The 21,857-nt window shown below is 46.8% G+C and overlaps 1 protein-coding gene across 1 annotated transcript in view; it reads right to left on the bottom strand.

Annotated features, from left to right (window-relative positions):
• Window positions 1–21,857, bottom strand: part of SPIDR (scaffold protein involved in DNA repair) — a 2,344,543-nt gene that overhangs the window by 1,811,729 nt on the left and 510,957 nt on the right. The window lies entirely within an intron of this gene.

Below are 21,857 nucleotides of genomic sequence, written 5' to 3'. Positions count from 1 at the left end.
TTTGGCTGCAGCTCTCAGATGTTTGTTAAACCAGATATTCCGTAAACTATCCAACATACCTTTCTCGCCTAGGTGGGCGGGGCTATGGACCGTGTCAATTATGACTTGCACCATGGAATCAGGGAGAAACCATACTGTTCGGTCTTTGGTCATCCAACCCTGATCTGTCTGGACCCCTCCTTGTTCAGTCCATTTCTTTATTTCATCTGCTGTGGCATGTCTCTGAATGTCTAGCACATCTTTCAAGGGGTCTCTAACTACCATAGTGACAGCCTGTGTGGGTAACTGAGAGTCTGATGTGTTCACTGGATTCTGGGCTGCCTGTTTAGCAGTCTGGTCCGCTAAGTCATTTCCTTTAGATATGGTGTCTGTAGCTTTGGTATGTGCTTTGCATTTCAGAATAGCTATGGCTGTAGGTAGGTGTATGGCATCTAGTAGGGCTTGAATCAGGGGACCATGCTGTATCTTGGCCACATGTGAGGTAAGAAAACCTCTTTCCTGCCATAACACTCCAAAATTGTGAACTACACCGAATGCATATTGGGAATCGGTATAGATGTTCACTTTCAATCATTTTGCCCATATGCAGGCCTGTGTCAGAGCGATGAGCTCTGCTGCTTGAGCTGACAGAATGTCAATTCTTTGGGTCTCTATAACTTTACAGTCCGTTGTTACTGCATAGGCTGCTACTAACTCTCCAGCACTTGTCCTCATGCATGATCCATCCACATAGAGTGTTACATCAGGATCTGGGAGTGCGACATCTGTTAGGTCTTGTCTTGGTTTTGTCACTACGTCGATCATTTCCACACAGTCATGTTGTGTCGTGTCATCTGAGCTTGAGGGCAAAAGGGTAGCAGGATTCAATACATTGCATCGTCTGATCTCTATGTGTGGCTGGAAGAGCGTTAGTTCGTATCCTGTCAGTCTTGCTACTGTCAGGTGTTGGGTCTGTGTTCTGTTCAGAAGGACTTCCACAGCATGTGGCACTTGTACTATCAGGGGATGTCCTAACACTATTGAATCACTTTGTCTTATGGCCAGGGCTGTAGCCGCAACGGATTTCAGGCATGCAGGCACAGCTTGCGCTACGGGGTCCAATGTGCTAGAAAAATAAGCACAGGGTCTGTTTCTTCCTGCTTGGTCTTGTGTGAGGACGGATAATGCTGTTCCGTCACGTTCTGTCACAAACAGGGTAAAAGGCTTGCTATAGTTCGGGGTTGCCAGAACTGGTGCTTGACACAGGGCTAGTTTAGAGCTTCAAATGCTTGGGATTGTTCTGATGTCCAAGGGAGAGTTGTATGAGTGGCTGCTTCCACTGTGGTTAACTGTATAAGTGGCTTGACTATCTAAGCATACTGAGGGATCCATTGTCTGCAATATGAAGTAAGACCAATGAATGCGCGAACTTCTTTCTGTGACTTTGGCTGTGAAATTGTCAAAATCAGTTGGATTCGTTCTTGTGTTAGTTGCCTACCCTCTTTCGACAGCAAATGTCCTAAGTAAGCTACTTGCTGTGCGCAGAACTGTAATTTTGAGGGAGACACCTTGTGACCTTTGTCTGTCAGGAAATGTAGGACTGTGAGGGATGCTTTTTCACATTCTGGTTCTGTCCTTGCTGTGACGAGGATGTCGTCTACATACTGTATCAATGCTGTGTTGGCAGGCATATTGATACTGTCAAGTTGTCTTTTTAGTGCTTGACTGTAGATGCTTGGGCTTTCTGTAAAACCTTGGGGAGCTCTAGTGAACCTGAAGCTTCGTCCTTTTAAACTGAATCCGAAAAGATATTGACTGTCGGGATGTATAGGAATGCTGAAAAACGCATTCTTCAAGTCGATGACTGTGAAAAATGCAGCTTCGGGATCTATGGCAGTCAATAGTGAAGAAATATCTGGAACCACCGGATATTGTGGGATTACACATTTGTTCAGTTCTCGGAGATCAACCACCAGTCGGTAGTCCGGGGGTGCCTGAGGGTCAGTCCTTTTGAGGACTGGAAGAACTGGAGAATTACAAACATTTGAATCAGTCTTGATCACCACACCATGCTCTATGAGTTCTTGTATTATTTTTAGTAAGGCTTGTTCAGCCTCGGGTGGAATCTTATATTGTCGTATACGGGGTAGGACTACACCCTCCTTGAGCGTGACTTGATGTGGGGTGATGTCCATGTATCCGACATCAGTCGAGCTTTTTGCCCACAAATGTTGCGGGATGTCTTTCAGTCTGGGGTCAAATTCTTTGACTGTGAAATGTCCTTTGAAATCTCGTAGGAACAATTTTACTCCTTCCGGTGAACAGCATATCACTGCTCCTAGTTCTTTGAGTGTCTTGATACCTAGTAAATTCTCTGGGCACGTTTCTGTAAGGACCAGATTAGTAGTACGTGTCAGAGGACCCACTCCAAAAGAGACTTGTTCAGATACTTTGTTTATGATCGGTTTTCCTGAAAAGCCCAGAGATATATTATGTGAGCCAGAGAGAGGAACCTCTGGGACTTCCTTATGACTTATGGTAGTCCTACTCGCCCCCGTGTCGATGAGGAATTTTCTGTCTTGTCCCAGTAAGTGAGCTTGTACATATGGACCTTTCTGATCTACTGGAACTGGAATAAGGGGCAAGTCACTTTCTCTCTCAAGGCTGTCTCATGCACATGGTTCAAACTCGGGGTAATCTGACTGTGCGTACTGGTACATCTGTGTGGCAGCAGTAGCGGGCGTTTGAACCTGTGGCGGAGTAATGGTTCGGGGCTGCTGAGTGTTACCTGTTCTAGGAGTGTGAGGGCGTTCTTTCGTCTTTCCTGTCGCTATGTTATGTTTCAGAACTGGACATTCTTTCACAAAATGGCCCTGCTGCTTGCAGTAGTTGCAAGTACCTTTATTGGTCCCCACATTACCTTTGGGGCCGGTGTTTACTGGTGCCGTCTGCGCAACCAGTGCCTTCATTTTTGTGTCTTTCACTCTCTTCTTTTCCTGTTCCTGTTCCTCCCTTATTCTGTTGTGGTGGTACTGTAACATCTGTAACATTTGTGAAGGACTATTTGCTTACCAGGTACTTTCAATTTTCAGCACTCTATTCCTTATGGGGGGGTAAGGCGTTGTCCACCAATTTGGACACAAAAAGATGAGGATATGCCTCGCTGCTATGTGCGAGACCACTATTTATAGAAAAACATTTCTCTAATCTGGTGTAGTAATCACCCGTATCCTCGTCTGGCTTTTGTTTACAGGCAGAAATGGCATCTTAATCTTCCTTTTTCGTTGTCAACAACAGAGGCAAGACCTGTATGAGGAGACTGGGCAGTTCTCTTAAGCGCTCACCTAAACCTTCACCTGGTTTTCTGTCTGTCTCTTCTTGTTCTAGGGCAGTCCACGTGATCTTTTTACCACCCACCTCCCAATCCTTTTCTTTCAATTTGTCAAATATGCCAGTAGGTAGAATTACTTTAAGGAGTATTATTGTATCTGGATATGTAAAACTACCCATTTGGAGGATATCTTTCAACTGCCTGTGAAATCCTCCGGGATCTTTTTCGTGAGAGGACACCATCTTTTTCATTTCCATTATCTCTAACTTGGTTAGGGGAGTATACACATGTACTCGTTGCAGTGTACCATCTGGCTGGGGTATGGGGTGGACTTCTCGTAAAGGATATTGGCCTATACCGTAAGGTTCATGATCTGATGAAGCTAAAGTAAGTTGCAGGAAACGGAGGCGCAGGTCCAGAATGGTGTTAATCAATTCCGGTCCCCGAGACCTCCATCTATCTGTCACTACTTCTTGTAACAATTTGTATAGTTTGTCTGGTCGGTGGAAGTTATTCTCGTGTAAGGTAGCCAGGTGTTGGACCATATAAATACCTGCTAGTCGTTGTTCGGCTCGGGGGAGAGCCAAAAACATTTGCGCTATTATATCTGGGCCATATACTCGATGCCGTGATATCCAATGGGTGGCAGACCGGGCCAATTCTTTTTCTTGCTGTGTAAGGGGAGGCTCATTGTCTATCCATTCATCTAGGGCTCTTTTCGTGGACTGAAAAAGATCTTCCGAAGAAGGATCTAATTTTTTAATTTTCTGCGACATTCGCGGGGTTCGCCACTTGGGACCAGGACAATGTCGCGCTACACCCAGGAAATTCATTCTATCTAGTGTCGGACTATCATCTTCCTCTGAGTCGTCCTCTTGTGTGACTTTTTCAGAGTGAATGGTGACAATTTTCCTAACCAATCTTTTAGTTACTTTGTCGATCTGATGTCCCAGATCGTGTGCTCCTCTGTGCACCTGGTCACTAAGGTCTATTAACTCAGAGTCTACGGTTCCATTACCCGGGTCTAGTTCCCGGATCAGACAATTTATGATGAACCGCAAGAGCAGTCCTCTGATGGGAACTTTTCTGTTTTTCATGACCTGGACCAGAGTATCCGGACCTTCACCTGTCCGTATGAATTCGTAAACTCTATCCAAATGCTTCGTTATATCAGGGACCTTTTGGAGTTGACCCATGGCTAGTCTTAATCTTTCTGATATCGTGGCCATTGGGCCATTACCGGGTTCGGGGTCGTAAGGACACTCAAGAGGCGGGACATCGTCTTTATCCTCAGCCCCGTTCCCGGATACTCCTAAATCAGAGGTGGAACCATCGGCTACTAGTTCAGGAGCATTGTGGACGGGCGTGTTCTAGGCATGTTTACATAAGCGGGAGGTGGTTCGGACAGATAGGCAGGGAGGAAATTTTCGGGAGCAGTGGGAATTACTTTGACTGGGGACTTAGGGTGTTCTTCTACAGTTTCTTCAGACAAAACGGGATAAATACCAGTAACAAGGGCATTTCTCTCTCTCTCTACCTGATCAGCTAGTACTTTCTCACCTTCTTCCTGTAATTGCTTTTCTTTAGCCTGTTCCGACATTCTCTTACTTTTCTCGACTTTCCCTAGTTCTTTCTGGGCCCTCCTATGCGCTTCCTTACGCCATAACTCAATGGCTTCTGTCTGTGAGGGCCTCGCCTTTCTTTTCCATAACTCTTCCTCCACTCTCATAATGCATTCTATATCCCATGTACCTGTGGCAGGCCACCTATACACCATCTCTAATTTCTCGGTATAGTCTACCCAAAGGTCTAAAAATAATATGGCACTCAATCCATGTTTGTTGTACGTAAAATATACAGGAGTATCTCTAGGCGGAACTTTAACTGGTTTCTCTAATAGATTCTTTTTGGTGCCAATTGTACGTAATTTGGAAAACAGAGGCATTCTTAAACTCAACAAATTACGATTTAAAAGACTTGGAATATTCAGAACAAAAACAAACACTTTATACACTAGAATATAGTGCAACCATACCGGTTTCACGAATAAAACACGTCTTTACCGTTTTCCAAAAATGGAACCGGTCTTTATACTATCTCAGTGGTACTCACCAAGAAGCAAAACTTGAAGACCTGGTCATCGGACTCTTGACGCTTGCGCAGGAATTCGGGGCTCCAAAGACCTCGGACTCGGCGTTCTCACTGGTCAGGCTCTGGGTTGAGACGCTCCGCAATCTTCTTCACCGCCTCGTGTGCATGATCAGTCGCAGTCTGCCTCCTCCTCGTCTCGAGGGAGTTAGCGGGAACACCCCGCTGTTGTGCACTTGAAGTCCGTCGAAAGTATGGAACGGACAAGGACCCGACTTACATCTCCGGCGCGTAGGGAAGAGGGAGCGTTCCTGTTCAGGCGCCAATTAATTTGGTAAATAAAAAGCTAGTTATTTACGCCGTTCGGAATTTCTATAATTACCCAAGAAAATGGTAATGCATAAAATGAGGAGCAGAGTCCGTGGTCTTCGAGTTGAAAGGGTTTTATTCCAGAACTCGAGTTAAGGGAGAGCTCCTTCACCAAGCGGGTTCAGGAGTAGTCTACTTTGCTTGAAACATATCAGCACTTTTATACAATACGAGTACAATCAGAAAGAAGGAGTTTCCCTTAGACTTGATTCAATCATTCATGATGTAATCATACAGAAAACATAGCATACTTGTTCTCGTTTAAAGAATAACCTGAATAGCATTTACACATAGACAAACATATTGCATCGGGGTGTTTGAGGTAACAAGTTACAGGGTTGCTGGGGGCGCTAGAGGGCGCACTGCGGGATGGCTGGCTGCTGAGTCGGCTCCGCCGGACGGAAGCGGTAAAGTCGTCGCCCTTGGCCCCTAACCAGCCCCAAATTCGGCGCAAATTGTAAATATGGACGTCTGAACGCCCCGGCTCCGTGGTGTGAAAGTTTCAGCCGTATGGTGAGCGGCGTGACGGAGTAATCGGCAGATAATCGTACAACACTGCGAGGCTGGACAAAATGGTGGCGCGCGGCCGCAGCGATCACGGACACGAATGACTGGTGTCGCCGCCGAACGCTCTCAGGGCTGCACCTAACCTGCCCAGACCACAACGTGGACTACGAGCCGGCGGAAACAAGGTACGGACTGCCCGTGTTGCGTGTGGACACTGCAGCGGTCCTTGTGCGTTCCAGGGCGGACAAAATGGCGGCGGCGGTGAAACGCACAACCGGCGCACCAACAACGGACGCTGGCAGCGCCCGGTGTCCTTAAAAACCAGCGCGGGAACTAGCGAAAACGCGCTCCACTACCTGGCAGTGACCACAGTTAAAGGAGGGGAGCAACTAGAGATGCACCTAACAACGTGGCAAATTGCGAGGTCCAGGGACGCTCCGCTGTGCTAGCTGAAGGGCGCGAAGCGGGACCGCCGTCACTCGAAGGTCCACGCCTCCCAGGCAGAGGGCACCCCAGCGTAGACAAGACCCCACGACGACCACAACAACACAGGGCACACCTGCACTGAACGCTGTGTTGAACCACTATGTGGCTAAGTGGCACGGCAAATGAATAGACCCACAGCGCTGGGAAGGGCTGGAGTGCAACCTCGGCGCACACGGACGACGACCAAGCCAACGACACCAACGCGCTCACAGGCTGCCAGCCCCACTGTGTCCCCTGGGGAAATGGGGAAACCCGACAAGCAGCAATCGAAACTGCCCTTCGAGACCAAGAAACAAGCGACGAAAACAGGGGCTGCTCTAGAAGCAGACGGTGAGCAGGTACTGGGGGACGGCGCCAACATGGAGGCAGTGCTAAGGGCTATACAGCAGAGTCTGCAGGACATGAATAACAAGATGGACAATGTTGTGGCACGGGTGGACACCCTGTCGTCCAAACTGGAGAACCACGAGGAGAGACTGGTGGAGGCGGAACAGAGGATCTCCGTGGTGGAAGACCACTCCAGAGACACCACGAAAGCATGCAGTGCCATCGAAAAGACCCTGGAGACTCTGAAAGCGACGGTGGAGGACCAGGAAGCGAGGTCGCGCCGCAACAACGTGCGCATAGCAGGCCTGCCGGAATCCACCAACACCGGCAGAATGGAGACGTACGTGGAAAACATGCTGAAAGATATCTTCGGCGCGGGGAGCTTCTCCGAGGTTTTCCTGGTCAAACGCGCGCATCGTTCCCTGGCCCCCACTCCAAAACCGGGGGCGACACCTCGAATAATCATTGCCAGAGTACTCAACTACAGAGATAGGGATACTGTACTACGACTGGCAAGGGAAAAGGGCACTATCAACCATCAGGGCAACACGCTGGAGTTCTACCCTGATCACACCATGGCGGTGCAGCAGGCAAGGAAAGAATTCGCTCCCGTTAAAAAGAAGCTTCGAGAGTTGGAAATCGGATATGCGATGCTATACCCAGCAAAACTTAAGATCCTAACGGATGGCAAGCCGGTGATCCTTTCGACGGTGCAAGCTGCGCAGGACTACGTCAAAACCTATATCAAACGTCGGAAAGACCGGGAGAATGCGGGAAGAACAAGCGACAACGACTGACAACGCTAATGGCGGACCAATGCAGGTCACTGGACTGCTTATTTGGAGCGGGCTGCAGATCACGGATTTTCTGTTTGGCGCGAGACTATGATTTGCACTCCGAGAGGGTGCAGACGTTGCTGAAGACGAACATTGGAAGGAGGCCATGTCTGGCAGTGACGCAGTGAGTACAACAGGGGATTCTTGTACATGGGCCGACACACAAGGTATGAGATATGTTTCGCTAAGGGCGTGTGATCAGAAGACGGCACTGCATGCGCCTCCATTGTGTAACCCTGGAACACTGACTATGAGGGCGGGTGGCACTGTCTAAGACTATTAGATACCTCGGAGGGAGACAGGGGAAGGAAAGATGTTCATAAACGCATGTGAGGGGATGGAGGGGGGAGAGGAGGGTGAAAAAACAACTGACATTTAACAATGATATTGTGTAATACCGCGCCCGTCCACATCCACTATGTGGATGGAGATGTGTGCTTCGGGCGACACCCCCAGGAGGGTGTACCCCACAACAAGTTCTACCACCGATTTGAAGTTCGGGGGGGTATGGCTTTGGCAATGTTTGGGTGCTGAAGGGGGTGGAGGGGGGGTTGGGAAGCTGTGTATGGTTCGAATGTTTGCACTGTGTCTGAGAAGCATTGCGACCTCAGTAGTTGCCTGTACTGTTAATGTTATAAGAACACACCTTGGCAGAGGGCCGCACAACGCACGCGGCACACGATTTCAACTGACCTCACGGTAATGGCACGTTCTGACACGCTTAATTTTCTCACATGGAATGTCAGGGGGCTGGGGAACCCGAAAAAGATAAGACAAATGTTTGCATATGTTAACAGGCTTAAGGCGGATGTGGTATTCCTGCAAGAAACGCACATGGCACCCACTACCACTTCCAAGCTAGGGAGCAAATGGGCGGAGTCCACCACTAGCTCATACTACTCGACATACTCACGGGGCGTCAGTATCTTGATCAAGAAAGGGACTCACTTTAAAATCAAGGACACGTACACTGACATGGGGGGGCGGTATGTGATCGTGGTGGGAGAGGTAAGGCGGCAGAGAGTGGCACTGGTGAATGTCTATGGCCCCAACGTGGATGATGCGGGGTTTTTTGAAACGGTATGGCACAAAATAGCGGATATTCAGGCGGACAATGTAATATGGGGGGGGACTTCAACGTCACACTGCACGACGGGCTTGACAGGGCTCCACACACACCTGAACAACACACCAAGGCGAGGGAAATGCTGCTGGACGCAATGTCCGATTTGCATGTGAGCGACGTGTGGAGGACGCTGCACCCAGGGGAGCAACTATCCACACACGTTAATGCGGCGAATAGAAGCTGGTCCAGGCTAGACTATTGGCTAACCACGCAAGATGTTATTACATGGGTAGAGCAGATAACACATCTCCCGAGAACATTGTCTGACCACAGCCCGGTGCTCCTGAGATTACGAATCCCACACTATGTGCCACCGCCCTACACCTGGCGATTTAACGCGCAGGCCTTGCGTGATCCGCTGTACGTTGACACTGTCATGAAAGCGATCACGGATTATTTCGAACTGAACTCCCCCACTACGGAGGACCCGTGCCTCCTATGGGAAGCATTTAAAGCAACGGTACGGGGCGTCTGCATTAGCACATCCTCGGGAATATTAAAAGACATTCGCCACCAACTAAAGAGGAGGGAGGAGATGATTCAGGAGCTGGAGACGAGGTACACAAACACTGGGGACACAGCGCTACTAAGCGACATTCAAGTACTACTGACGGAATACAATACATATGCTGACGATGAGCTGAAGCACATCTTCAAGAGGACAACGGCTAGGAGATATGGGGTAGGGGGACGGCCAGGCAGAGCCCTAGCGGAAAAGATCTGCTCCGGAAGGGCACCACAACATATAGCGGCAATACGGACTAAGGACGGCACACGCGCACATGACATACAGACCATTATGGGGGAATTCAGAGACACATATGGGGCACTGTACGAGGAACGGACACAGATACCACGGGAGGAATTATTGGCATACATGGCCGACGTGGAGATCGCCTGGCTGGCAGACGGTCACAGAGAATACTTAGCACGGCCTGTAACGACACAGGAAGTTGTTGATACCATTAAAAGACTCCCTAACGGCAAAGCGCCGGGACCAGATGGGTTCGTCATTGAATTTTACAAGGCATTTGCACACACACTAGCGCCACACTTGGTAAATCTATATGAGCACGCGCATGAAGCCCAATCGCTACCACCGTCCATGAGGGAGGCGTTGATCATTGCTCTCCTGAAACCAGGTAAAGACGAGGAGCAATGCGACTCCTACCGCCCCCTCTCGTTAATCAACGTAGACACTAAAATATTAGCGAGCATACTAGCAGACAGACTAAAACCGCTGATGCCGTTACTAATAAGACCGGACCAGGCTGGCTTCATTCCGGACAGGTCGACCACTCACAACACTCGCACCCTTTTTGCCCTGGCGCACTACTTGGCCCCGACAATAAAAGCGGTGGCAGTGCTATTGGATGCGTCCAAGGCGTTCAATACTATAGACTGGCCCTTTCTCCACGCAGTCCTAATCCGGATGGGGTTCCCGCCGTTATTCATTGGCTGGATCACAATGTTATACTCAGGCCTGACGGCACGAATAAGGGTGAACAAGCATCTGTCGGCTCCGATTGACATCAAGCGTGGCACTAGACAGGGATGCCCTCTATCGCCAATGTTATTTGCCCTCATACTGGAGCCACTGGCGTGTTAAATACGACAGCACTACCACTACTCAGCTATTCAGCTGCCCACGCGACCAATACGCATAGCTTTGTACGCTGACGACATGGTCCTCTACGTCAAAAACCCGGAGACAAACCTCAACCCGCTGCTGCGGGAATACATTAAGTTCGGCCATTACTCGGGTCTTCACATCAATTGGAGTAAATCCATCATACTCCCGCTGACGGACGGTACCCAGCCCACGATGCTGGACTACCCCCTGGAATGGCAAGAAGAGCCGACGAGATACTTGGGCATATGGTTCCACAGAGACCCGGAACTGGTCATCCGCACCAATTACGGGAGAACCATATCTGCGCTTGAGGACAAGGTCAAACGATGGATTGGGCTACCGCTATCACTGGCAGATAGGCTCGCCATAGTAAAAATGGTACTCCTGCCTAAATTCTTATATCTGTTCAACAATATACCTATCAAGCCCCCGGCGGAGGTGTTTCGTAACATAAAATCTCTCATTCTCTCCTTAATCTGGGCGGGGAAACAGGCTAGACTAGAACTACGGACTCTGACACTGCCGTACGCAAAAGGGGGGTTCCAGGTACCAGACATCTACCTATACTATCAGTGTGCGCAGGCGCAATTTGCGCATTATTGGTTCCACGAGATTCCATCCCTAACGCACGTCGCAGTAGAAAAAGGGGATGCTGATCCCATACCGCTGACAAGTATTCTAACACACAATCGACCAAGGCTGCACGACCACGACATTAACCCCATGAACACGACGGTAGATGCATGGAGGACACTCAGTAGGATGGCACAGTGTACGCCACTCTATGCCCCGACACTCCCATTAGCTCATCATCCGGCACTATCTGTCACACAAGAACAGGTGGGGATGGACCTTCTTAAAAGTGCTGGCATTGATACCCTAGGCGATTTGTATAGGGATGGGCAATTTATAACACTAGACCAACTATCATATATCCAAAATCCAACCCTGCTGTTCAGTTTCAACTATTACAGACTACAGAGGGCGGTGAAAGAACATTTTCAGACGTTCCTAGCAGAACCACAAACACTTGCTCCACTGACACTCGTCCTAACCACCCCCTCAGCATCTCACTTGGTCTCTCGACTATACCGCAGCGCGCAAACTAGCATCGGGGGTAACACTACAAAAGCAAGGGAAAAATGGAGCACTGCACTGGGGGACACCCTAACGGAGGAGGAGTGGGAGACTTCCTGCATGCTAACGGGGATGCTGACACCAAATGGAAATCTCAGGCTGATCCATTATAAATATCTACATCACACGTACCATACACCAGAGAGACTACATAGATATGGTCTGAGAGACAACTCCAACTGCACTAGATGCGGACAGGAACACGCAGATTTCATACAATTAGCTTGGCACTGTGATGCGGTAGCGCAATATTGGGATCGGGTGGTGCAAACTATCAACACTATCTTGGGAGCTACCTTGCCATGTACTGCTAAAGTCTGTCTACTGGGGTTGGTGCCACAACTGAGAGCACGGCGACGTAAACTGTGTGTGATTGCACTACTGGTGGCGAAGAGGAGAATATCCGTACACTGGAACAGCAAGCGGAAAACCGAAGGTAAAACACTGGCTAGAGGACTTGACCTATTGCAAAGATACTTTACTCACGTATGAGGAGGACCTGCCTATGGGTTCCCGCCCCAGAGACTACTGGGAACCTTTCCGACAATATCTGCTGTCAGTGGCCTCTGACGATGAAACGTGCTGAGCGCACACTGACTGCGGGTCATCTGCTACTTTGTGAGATACATGGCGGGGCAATGAGGGAGGGAGAATGCTGTGACACAGTGCTTTGAGTTTTAATGGGGGGTTCTTGTTCTGACGTTATGCCCTTCCCCTGGGTTTTGGGGATTCTGGACAAAAATACTGAAAATGTGAGACTGAACGAACATGTATACCATACTGTTGCATTGTTGTATAATAAGCCTACACTGCCAAAGAAAACGCGCCGCCGGACCTCTGGTTGTCGGCTGATGGGCTGTGTATGGAAGTCCCTCTGACTCAATTCTCTGGAAATGTGCACAGCCGGCCTTAATGGGTTGTAGGCGAATTATATGTACCACCTCTATGACAATGTGCAATAAATGTCTTACACAAAAAAAAAAGTTACAGGGTTGCTAGTATCTGAGGACAGAGAATCGAGGCATTGTCACAGGGTCATTTCTGTCGGAAAGGTAGGGAGGACGAGGCATTGTGCGTTCTTTGCTTCGTACACAAGGGCGGTGAGGTCTCACAATGGTATGTGTGTGCAGCGGGGAAGAAGGAGAATGGGTTGTAGTAAACTATTCTTCTTCGTAGCAGTCTCGGGTGCTTGATTATGTTTTCCCTTGGTTGTTAACCCAACCCGTGGCTGTCCTCACAAACTAGGAAATCATTGACGAGCGAGAGCTGCTCGTTCGGTGACAGAGTTAGGGAGGGGGGGTTTTCCGAGTCACCCATCCGACCGACTCTGTTCTGGTCTAAAGGAAAAACATCGAACGGGACGGAAACCCCGTAGGTTACATGGTAGCTGGACATTATTTTTAGCATGTATCTGCTTAATGAGAAAGAGAGCAGGCAAGAGGGGGTACAACGGGATTTGTGCTTGAAGGTGGAGGATCGGCTAGCCTGGTCGATGTCAGGGTGGATAGGGTGCATGATGGGACACCAGGGGAAAAGGGAGCTTTTTAGTCAAATTCCACAAAACGCCAACGTACTTTTGATATACATCCAACTGCACTAAGTCCCAAAGAACAAAAGAAACAAATGTAACCCCTTAAGACTATTGTGATTCACAGTGGATTTTTTGAACAAATTTCATCTCTATATATGTATATATGTTGTTTCACCTATATCACTGTCACAAATCACTATCTATGCCCTATGTGTATTCACAGTATATGTTTTTATATATTGGACAGCATACCTAATGCTTTGTAGAATTAATGTTTATGAGAAAGTTGAATACTAAATATTTACTTTCTCTCCATTTGGGTCAGTGTTGATTTATTGGTTTAATTTGTATATACCCTTCATGGGATATATGAATACATCAAGGTATTAAGTACTATGTTCAATGTATATACTTTTTCCGACAGAACCATTATTGTTTGTTTAATTACCCGCCCAGGTTCTGAGGGTTACAGGGTTACACCATTACAATAAATCCAATTGGGTGGTAAAATACCGAATTCAGGTGTACATGCACATCTGTGCATGTACACCTGTGCCATGTGACACACAGACATGCACTTAGGGCATGTATGTGTGCCACATGTCACACAAGCCTGTACTTGGGGTGCTAGAGGGTGTCAAAGTGACACCCCCTGCACCCTTGCAGGATTCGGTATTTACCGATTCGGTAAATACCGAATCGGTATTTCCCATTGATTCCTATGGGCTTCATGGCCCATAGGAATCAATGGGCAATACCGATTCGGTATTTACTGAATCGGTAAATACCGAATCATACCGATTCGGTAATTCTAAAATTAGAATTACCTACATCTGCCCCCTTCCTATTTACCGATTCTTAAATACCGAATCGGTAAAATTCGGTATTTAAGAGTCGGTAAATAGGAATTACCTACATCTGGCCATAGGATCTCCTGTTGCCTGTGAACAACCTACATGCCAAGATATTTTATCATCCTCACATGAAGACACAGACTCAGAAGTCCGGCGGGATTTTTCTTTCCTCAGTCAGCCCATTGGGAAGAGCTTTGCTTGCTACCAATTCATAACAAGGACACAGACCTTCACAAACTATGCGACAACAAAATTGACGTGGAAAAGTTTGCCCCCTCAGGTCCATAAAGTTGTAGGCATGACGTCGCCCCTTTAATCACCCAATTAAATATATTCTTTCAAAACATAGGTGCAAGAGATGTAATCATCAATTCAAAGAGGAGAGGAAAATGCAGCCAGCCCTGCTCGGTCCCACTCTCAAATTTCCATCTCCCAAATACCAAGGCATCAGTTGGACCCTTGCAACTGGTTGCGTTTAATTAAGCTTAACCCACCTCCAGAAATATAGTCCAAACTTATAGTGTTCCAGCATCAGGAGGCTGCGGTACCCAGAGGAGGAGACACTATGAGCCAATGAAGGTCTTCTAACCCCAGCAGGTGTGCTTTAATCCCACACAGGGACAGACAGAGGCATTTGTCTCACTAGGTGAGTGGAAAACACCCACACCATAGAATTTGGATGATAATGTTACATTGAGATGTGCTGTCTTTCACTACGTGAGTGGAAGACACCTCAGTCCCCACACTAGGATTATAGTGTTACAATAAGATGTATTGGGCGCATTTCATTAGGAGAGATGTATACTAAGCCGTATTATTACAATCAAGTACATAATGTACCATGTTATTGCATTAAACTGTGCATTGGTTTAATTCAAGCGGCTAGGGGCACCTTGTGAAATGTTCTGACATTCAGGTGCGGAAAAGACAGTGTTTTATACTGAGATGAACAGTATATAGTGTTGTGTTATATTAACATGTGCGAAGCACAAATATGTGTTAAATCGAGATCCACAATGTGCAGCGCTGTTATAATAAGATATAGAATGAAGGTTTGCGTGTTGTACAGAGACACACTATACACAGAGCTGTTAATAACAAGAAGCACAATGTGCAGTGCTGTGTTATATTGTGATGGTGAATGTGTAGTGGCACGGTATGTAGAGATGCACTACGCACAGTATTGTTATAAAGAGATGCAAAATATGCATTTATGTGTTGAATTTGGCATGTACAGTGTTGTGTTAATCTGAGGTGTGCAGTGTGAAATGTCCAGCACTGTCACTCTCACATGAACAGTGGTCTGTTATATCGAGATGCTCACTATGCAGCGTAGGTAACACAGTGTATGTTTTGCTTTTGTCTTTTTGAGCTTTTTTACAATTTGTTTGTGCATATTGCACTGTTCATTGCGAGAACGCGCCTTGTGTTTACAGTACAATGCCTGGTTTTATGTATAGTATATATTCTATGTACGCTGTCTGTTTATTTTCTGTGCTCACATTGGCTTGAGACGCTGCCTGTACATTTACTTTTTTCTTTACTGCATTTCTCACCATTCCCACCTCTTGTGATGGGACCTTTAAATGTCCAGGGACTGAACAATCTCGACCTCGCATCTGAAGAGCGAACTCCAGCGGCAGATCGTACTTCCACCTCGCCGCCAAAACCTCAAACACCCTCCCCATCCTCCTACGGCAGACCCAGGACCTCCTCACCTTCAGGAGGCCACTCAAGACCTGGCTTTTCGAGCAGTAGCAGCACCCAAATGCAGATCCGGCCATGCCGTCTAACTTTAGGCCTATTTCCCTGCTCCCGACTTTTTCTAGTCTTGTAGAAGCATGTAAATGGCCAATTAGCCGTGTTTGTGGAATCCTCTCAATTTTTGCACACATCACAATCTGGTTTCAGAGCAGGGTTTTCTACAGAGACCACATTGCTGGGCGTCACTGAGATACTACGTCGGCGCTTGGATGATGGTGATACAGTGGCCCGTATATTGTTAGATTTAAGTGCCGCCTTTGATACGGTTTCACACACCGTATTAATAAAATCTTTACAGGCATTGGGCATCGCTGGCTCAGCGCTTGGCTGGCTGTCCTCCTTTCTATCGGAGCGAACCTTTCAGGTGTTCTTCTCTAGGGCCACTTCAAAGTCCTATACATCTCGGTATGGAGTACCACAGGGCTCAATTTTGAGCCCACTCTTGTTTAACATCTATGTGCAGCCCCTAGCAGTGATTGCTGAAGCGGCAGGGCTTACACTGTTTTCATACGCCGATGATACTCAAATCATCTTTTCTTTATCAGCGGATAAGAAACAGGGCCCGTCCACTTTGCAAGTGGGCTTGCGCAACATTGCAGCATGGATGCAGCTCAATTTGCTCAAGTTAAACGGGGATAAGACGGAAGTGCTTATCTTTGGAAAAAATTCTGAACATTGGGGCCCTCAACATTGGCCAGATGAAATGGGACCTTTACCTACACCTTCCTCTCAGGTCCGCAAACTTGGCTTTATTATTGACAATACATTGTCAATGAAACAACAGGCAGTACAAATTGCAGCCACCTGTTTTACCATCTTAAAATGGTTAAAAAAAATAATCTGGATGCTCCCTGTGGACACCAAAAGGACGGTAGTCCAGGCACTTGTAACATCTCGCCTGGATTACGGCAACGTATTTTTTTTGGGGTCTAACAGAGACGTATTGCGTAAGTTTCAGGTGGCGCAAAATTCTGCAGCCAGATTGCTATATGGACTTCCCAGAATGTCCAACACGGGTAATGCTCTGAGAGAACTGCATTGGCTTAAAGTAGAAAATCATATAAAATTTAAAGCCCTGTGTTATATATGTTCAGAATTAAGATTGGTCCTGCTCCTAAATACTTACAAGATCTGGTTCGCCCTTACCAGCCTTCGCGACTACTTCGCTCTTCTTCGGAGGAGCTTTTTGTGATTCCCAGGATTAAGCTGTCAAGAATGGGAGGACGCTCCTTCTCTCTGCTGGGGCCCACAATGTGGAATTCCTTACCTGATGGGATGCAGAGGGAGAAGCTGCTCCCCAACTTTCGTAAACAATTAAAAACTTGTTTTTTTCATCAACACTGCTAATTTTCAGATGATTTTCGAGTTTCTGTTGGCTTGCGCTGGGAAACCCTTGTTGGGTAGCTGTGCGCATTATAAAATAAATTAACATAACATAAGATAACCCCTCCCCCCAGCGCCTTGAGACCCACATGGGAGAGTAGTGCGCTTTACAAATGCTATGATTGATTGAACAATGCGATTTTGGGTCAGTTACATATTTAAACCTGCCATTATCACCCGTTGCTATGGTTATCTTACTTTGCCCTTGATGTATAATGGCCCATTCGCTAAGATACAAAAGTATCTTTGAATCCACTGTTAACTTCTTAAAACTCTCTCTCTGAAGACGAGGAAGTGCTATTTTTTCCAGAAATTTGCAGGCAGGCAGAACTGTTTTGGGTGGCTTCCGTTTTCAATTGCTTCTCTACCTGTTCTGCAGACACAGCCTTGTGTGGGGTGATGCTCCTAACAGCAGGGTAGTCTCCAGCCTGGAGCACCCTTGACAGTCACAAAGAGATGTGAATTATCTGCACCTGGCTATGAACAGCCACTAAGACAGTGACCAGGAAGGAGCCAAAAGGGTGGTTTAGCCTATAAGACTATTCACGCTCCGAACAACAGAGACTGTAGCTCTCTTCAACCCTACCATCAAAAAAGTGACAGTGCTATAGGAAGCCTAGTCACAAGCCCCTCTCAGCAAAAGGACCTATTGACTTTTTACAGTAGCCTTGTCTCCTTTGTCCTCACTTTACAGTCTAGGTCTCCTCCCTCCTCCATCTCTCTTGCAACACTTCCACGATCTGGCAAAATAACATCATCCCCATCTTGTGCTCAGGCCAGGGGCTTTCAAAATAGAACCCACAGGTCTCCATCTCTCTGCTTCCCTTGTACATTCAATGCATATACTAACGGCCACATACACAAGCACACACACACACACATACACTTGGTTGGGATTAAATGACAAAACAAGGTATAAATCAGACTGCATATTGGCGAGACATCCTCAGCCAGTGCCAAATAACTAATATTTTGTATGTGAGTGAAAAAACCTTTGAATACAGAATAGTGAGAGAATATGTTTAAATGAGACTTTTGGGCCCCAACTCCCCTTGTGCAGCGAACAGACCCTGTACCAAGGTTGGGATACTCCAGACAAAGTTTAGAAAGGACTGTCCTAGTCCAGGCACTCAACAGGCTAGGGCTCTCAATGCTTAAATGATGTGTTGACTCTGAATCGCATGCTAAGCTGCCTGCCTAACATATAAAGCCTTCTCCTAAAATATTCCTAAATCCCTGGAAGAAAAATTGACCTCGACTTACTTCCACTTGATTCCTCTTCTTTCTTTTTTCAGAGTGGCCCTCTCCTTACCTTCCATCCTCTGCATGCCTTCTATTTCTCAGTATAGTTTCCTGACAGTCTCATACCTGTCTGTCTTAATTCTTCTTATTGTAATTCTGCAATTGGCTGATACTTCATTTCATAGATCATAAACTCTACTCTTTAAAGCCCTATCCCTGTGACCATCTAACATTATTTAATTTCCACCTGCCAATCAACCATTCATCTGAACCCACATAGCCCCTACTATGATCCCACCTAACTGGTATTAATATAATCTATCACAAGGTAACTGGAAAATATAATTTTAGTAAACTCAACAGCTCATAGCTAACACCAGACCTAAACAGCAAAAAAAACAGTGCTTTGTGTTAGTTTGGAAACAGCCAGAGTAAGCTTTCAACCGATAATGGCTTTCAATGTTCAGACATATACAACATACCAATATGTTTTTACTAAATGGTGCAAATAAATTATAGTCATATCCATATATTGTCAGTAGTTTTTCATAGGTAGTTTAAGTAAAAGAAGAGGCTGAAAACTAGTCCATGTTGCACAACAAAGGGACTGTTCCACAAAGGATTTTTCACACTTAACATGAACTTACTTGTGAGGGGGAAAAAGACACTTGCATGGATATATTTTTAAACCTGGTATACAGTAAAAGGATTGGTGGAATTGGATCCACATAAAAATGCATTTGCAAATGCAAAAATTAATTGTAAGGAAATGCCCTTTTTTGCATGATCACCCCCAAAGTTTTAGACCAATGCTGATGTTTTTTCTAATCTGATTGTACTGAGGCCTGCTAACCAGACCTCAGTGTCTCTAACCAACAAAAGTGTATGTTTGATTTGCTTATACCCAATTGGCATTGGTTAACTTAATTATAAGTCCCTAGTATATGATACCAGGGGGTATCCATGGCCAATCAGTTACCATGTCCCCGATAGGTTGCAGAACTTATTGTGCCACCAAGAGTGCTACAACATAATTGTAAAGCAGTTTTAGTTGCTAACCTGACTTTGCCATTTTAAACAATGAAAAGCACAGACCTCCCTTTTCAATATATATGTAATTCCTACAGTAGGCCTATTGAGTCTGAAAGCAGAATGCTGTATATGAAAATATGGGGATGTATTTTTATATGTCCAAACAGTTAAAACCCCAAATTATTGTTTTGACTGTGGAAAGGCTAGTAGAGCCATTGGGGAGTACAGGGTTACATGCCGACAACTCAGCTGTACTAACTCCTGAATGGGGTTACTAAATTTGGTACTTCAAGGTATCAAAAGAATTGCTACATTATTTGATGCCCAGGTTGTATTTTTTAAAAGCAACTTTAAGAAAGTTGCCACTCTGCTGCCCAAGTTTTCCTGAGGCCAGTCACAGCTGCTGGCCACAAGACATCCTTCTGCCCTCCTGGGGACAAGTGTGAATGGCTCCCAAGAGAGTGAATAAAAGAGGCTAGCCGTTAGAAGAGGTATTACATCTCCCTGGCCATATGCCATACAGTGTGAGCCCAAAAGGCTTACTTCAAAAGGGGAAGTCTTCTTTGAAAGGCAAATGATGAAAACACACAAGTGGGATTGCTCTTTTGTAGACCGTTTTGGTATGGGGGACAGAAAGTGTAATGAATTGCCAAACCTGTTTTCCTGTGGGTGTGTAGCCCTCAGGTAGCCACACCTTGAGGGTGGGCTTTCAAGCTTCGCCACCGAGAGAAGGGTTCTGCCATCTTGGGAATGGGCAGAATAGTGCACTCTGGGATAACTAGATGCCACACAATGCAGGAAGTGGTCATCGGGCAGGAAGGGGCCAAGTAGCCCATTGGCTAGTAACCCCTGCATTCCCCAAAGTCACTTTCTGGGCATAAATGTGGCAACCTGGCACCCAGACCTCAGGTCACATCTGGACTAGAGAGAGGACTGAACAATTACTGCCCTGCTGTTCCCTAGCCCAAAGGCAGGACTGCAACTGCTGATCCTTGAGCTAGCAAAGAGAGGACATTGTCTGTGGTGTCTGGCTAGTGGAAAAGTCGCTCTTGAGCCCCAGACAGAAGAAGTGACTCCAAGAGTAAATTGGCTGACCTTCCTGAATCCAGCTACAGGGCAACAACAATCGGAAGAAGCCTGTCTGGCTAGTCAGTAACCACAATCGCCTGATCGCCACTGACCGCTGACATGTAGCCTTGGAGACGGAAACTCAAAAGTTGCACCTGTGTCTGTTGGACCCCATAGAGTCTCCTGACTGCTATTTGGTCGCCTAAGGACCCTAGCCTCCACCAAAGGGAACTGCTGAGTGCATCATGACCGGAGACAGGTAGCCCAGTGGACTTTTGGTTGAGCCACCAGGACTTTGGGAGACACAGACCTATGTGGCCAAAGTAACCCCACCAAGACCGGGGACCAAAGCTTCCACTAACAGCGGCAGTTACCAACATTTGAGTGAAAAGCAGTGATTAACGTTTTACTTCAAAATCTGTTTCTCCAGAGCGCTAGTGGAAAAGTCGCTCTTGAGCCCCAGACAGAAGAAGTGACTCCAAGAGTAAATTGGCTGACCTTCCTGAATCCAGCTACAGGGCAACAACAATCGGAAGAAGCCTGTCTGGCTAGTCAGTAACCACAATCGCCTGATCGCCACTGACCGCTGACATGTAGCCTTGGAGACGGAAACTCAAAAGTTGCACCTGTGTCTGTTGGACCCCATAGAGTCTCCTGACTGCTATTTGGTCGCCTAAGGACCCTAGCCTCCACCAAAGGGAACTGCTGAGTGCATCATGACCGGAGACAGGTAGCCCAGTGGACTTTTGGTTGAGCCACCAGGACTTTGGGAGACACAGACCTATGTGGCCAAAGTAACCCCACCAAGACCGGGGACCAAAGCTTCCACTAACAGCGGCAGTTACCAACATTTGAGTGAAAAGCAGTGATTAACGTTTTACTTCAAAATCTGTTTCTCCAGAGCGCTCCAGTGGATTTTGTTTGTTCTGGTGTCTAAAACTGCATAAAAAATAAGATCTACTTGTTTATAAATTGATGTTGGATTGCTTTTGTGTTGTATGACTTTCCTATTCAATTGTTTCAGTACTTCTAAATGCTTTACATTTGCTCCTTTGTTTAAGCCTGACTGCTGGAAGCCACAGCTACCCAGGGTGGAGTTAAAGGTTGTACAAACAAGACTGACTGTACCCGATAGTGTATTACACAGTGAGGTCCCATGCCCAC

This window comes from Lissotriton vulgaris, chromosome 4_1 (genome assembly GCF_964263255.1).
Source record: "Lissotriton vulgaris chromosome 4_1, aLisVul1.2, whole genome shotgun sequence".
NCBI lineage: Eukaryota > Metazoa > Chordata > Amphibia > Caudata > Salamandridae > Lissotriton > Lissotriton vulgaris.
The sequence above is the reverse complement of the archived record's forward strand: the minus strand, read 5'-3'. Positions and strand labels throughout refer to the sequence as shown.